The sequence below is a fragment of the Echinops telfairi genome, unplaced genomic scaffold (genome assembly GCF_000313985.2).
Source record: "Echinops telfairi isolate 266 unplaced genomic scaffold, ASM31398v2 ScPeMD7_7475;HRSCAF=8513, whole genome shotgun sequence".
Lineage (NCBI taxonomy): Eukaryota > Metazoa > Chordata > Mammalia > Afrosoricida > Tenrecidae > Echinops > Echinops telfairi.
In genome coordinates this window covers 3,254,729-3,258,048 of record NW_022111379.1, presented here as the reverse complement: position 1 = coordinate 3,258,048, position 3,320 = coordinate 3,254,729, and positions in this window count along the sequence as shown.

The window sequence follows — 3,320 nt, the reverse complement described above, 5'->3', positions numbered from 1 at the left end:
TTATTGAAAGTTAAAAAAAAAAAAAAAAAAAGGCTTTTGCCTTCTAGTTTTTTTCTCAATTTCCTTTTACTTTCCTCCTGTCCCACTATCAAATTCGACCTTCATTCAACTCTCAGTAATTCCTCTCAGCTACATTGCCCTTGATCGAATCCCCCACCCCAGGCATTCTACACCCTCCTTGCCATTGATTTTAGTTCCCTTGTCCCTCGGTTTGTTGGCTCCTCCTCCTCTCTTTCCCCACCTCCTCCTCTCCCATGTCCCCCTGGAACCGTCAGTCCCCTTGTTTCCTCCTCGGGATTGTTTATCCTGTCTATCTTATAGGTAAATATTTCAAAGAAAAGCCTATAAAGTTCCAGGTCTGTCTGCTGACCCTTATGAGTGTTTTCTGATCAAGTCTGATGAGGTGCCAAGCCCTGCATGCCCCGCCCACCTCTTCCTCACCCCACCCCCGTACCAAGTCAGAAGTCTGTTTTCAGGACTTCATTCATTACTTCGTTCATTACTTTGCTCTCCTTGCTGCTCTCTTGTGCTCACTTCCTGTTTTGCCCTGGTTGGGTGGTGGGTCACAAATGCTGTGTCTCCAGTGCTGTCCCCTGTTGCGCTGTGGGTCATTAAAGGATATCATGTCTCATGGTGGGGCCAGCCCTACTGTCCTCTCTGTGCATTGACTTATCTGAGCAGGGTCAATTCCATTTTTCAATCTGCCAGATGAAAATCTTAATTTCTACCTCGCAAAATTGTTGGGAAGAGTTCATGACAGACCTCGAAACATACTCATTCTTTCTGCTCCGCCACTGTAACCAGTAGAGTGCTTTATGCACAAGGTGCTCAAGGACAGTATTTGTTGAGTGGGTGAGTGAAGTAAGCCTCTCATCCTCAGGGGATATTTCGTGGGCTTACACTGCTCTATCTCATTGTTCTTTTACTTAAGCCTTGAATTCTGACTGCCCTGAAGTAAATGGTGCCCTTTCATCTCTGCTCATCTTCCTGTGTGGAGTCTCAAGCACTCGGAGGAGTACTGACTCAACCCGAGAAGGTTGCTTCTGATGATGTGCTCCATCTAAGTAGCAAAGGCCAGATCATCCGCTATGTAAGAGAACCCCTAAATCCGGAGCTTTACGGAAGTCTTTGATATTTAAACACTGTGACCTAATACACTTTTTATTATCACATAGTACAAATTGGAAGAGTGTAAAGGCTGGCTGTGACCAGTGGGCAGCCAGCTTGTAGCCTTTGCTTAGAGCAAGCCAACCACGGGCCGGCTCTTCATGTTGGCATGGGAGCAACGGCCTACCAGCTGGAGAACAAGGCCTTCACATGTGGGGACAGCTCAGACCACGCTCTCCAACAGGGAGCTCCCGACCAAAGGTTACGAAAGAGAGAAGAAGCCAACGTTCACAGGCACACCCTACAGAACCCCCCTGTGGTCTCCCTCCCCCTCCCTCCCTCCAGCAGCCCTATGAGATAGATGCCCTCATCATCCCACTTTGACAAGGGGAGAAATCACAAGCTCAGAGACAGTTCACCACATGCCCCCAATCTCACTTTGTTACAAAGTTATAGGACTTGGATTTGAACCCAGGAATATCTGACCAGCCTATCAATTCACTGTATCCTTCCAAACACACGTGCCTGGCACATGCTCAGTGCTCAGTCAGCAGGGTTATGGGTGGCAAATTGATTGGCTGACTGAAAACACGCTTCTTGGCTGCATCCCCTCAACACTACACAAGAATTTGACATTCAGCTCATTTGTCTAATAAACTAACTCCTCCATCAACTACATAAAACACACACATACACAGAGTGCAAATAAATCGAGGTGTTGTGTTGGCATCAAAGAGACATCGTGTCATTATTCGTATTATTTTTAAAAACTTTAAATCTTACATAGCATGATTATTTAAAAGAATGGAGTATGTGCCTGTTGACCAGGTTTTCACAAGCAATTCCTATTCCGTCTGCCCTTCATAAAAAAACATTTTCCCACAGTTAAAAAGTCTCTAATTATTCTTTCAGGAGTACATCCTGTACAGGATCCCACACACTGTGAACCTAGCGTGAGTGGCTGGTGCTGCTGACAATGAGACCTCAATAGGCACAGTGATTAATCTGTCCACGTCAGGATTACACAACACGGCACTCAAGTTGAAGACTTCGTCCAGTGAGATAACATGAGGAGTATTTATAGTCCAAATGCCTGTTGAAAGACTTCTCACCTATAGAAACTTACAGAACTGCTCCAGGGGAGCGTTCATCACTTTCATAAAAATGTGGTGAGACAAGGTTAGAGAGTCCTGATCTAGTTAACGACGTGGAAGAGCATTTCTGTCTCCTGGTGGCACCTGGCCAGCTTTGGACAGTCCTCTGCCAGCTTCCCAGAGGGTGAATTTTTTTTATGGTGTCTTCTTTTTTTGTTGTTTTAAATCATTTTACTGGGGACTCGTACAACTCTCATCACAACCCATCTATCCATCCATTGTGTCAAGCACATTTCTTAACTTGAGCCCTTGGGATCAGCTCCTCATTTCCCCTCTCCATCCCTCATGAACCCTTGCTACTTTACAAATTATTATTATTTTTCTATGTCTTGCACTGTCCGATGTCTCCCTTTACCCCTTTATCTGTTGTCCATCCCCCTGTGATCGGATCCCCTTTCTACCCCACCTTCCCCTTACCCTCCTGGTATGGCTACTCTCAATATTGGTCCCAATGAGCTTATCTGTCCTGTATTCCCTGTGTTTCAAGGTACATACTGTACCCATGTACATGCTCTGGTCTAGCCAGATTTTTAAGGTAGAATTAGGGACATGCTACTGGGGGTGAGGGAGCATTAAGAACCAGGGGAAAGGTGTATGTTTCATCGGTGCTGCACTGCCCAGAGCGTGATTGGATCCTGCCTTTATTACTCACAACTGCTAGAAGCAAAAGCTGGACACACAGCGGGAAACGGGATGCATTGGTGATGGCCCGGCCCAACTTAAGATGAAGTCCAAACATACAGCCAAGCAGCGGACTCAATCCAAATTCAAATAGAGGGACGAGGATGGACTAGCCCGGGAGAAAGCAGCAGCTTTAGAAACATGTTAAAAAGAACTAAACTATTTGTGTTAGTCTGGGTGGACTAGAGACACAAAATTCATAGACATTCGTGTGTGTACAAGAAAGAGCTTTATATAAAGAGTAATTGTTTATGCTAAATGAAGTAAGCCAAGCACAAAAGGACAAGTCCGTTGAGGTAAGCTTTAAAAAAAAAAATGTAAAAGGGGCATAGGGAAAAAGCTACTGTATACAAACATTCCTGGGGTGAGGACCAGGTA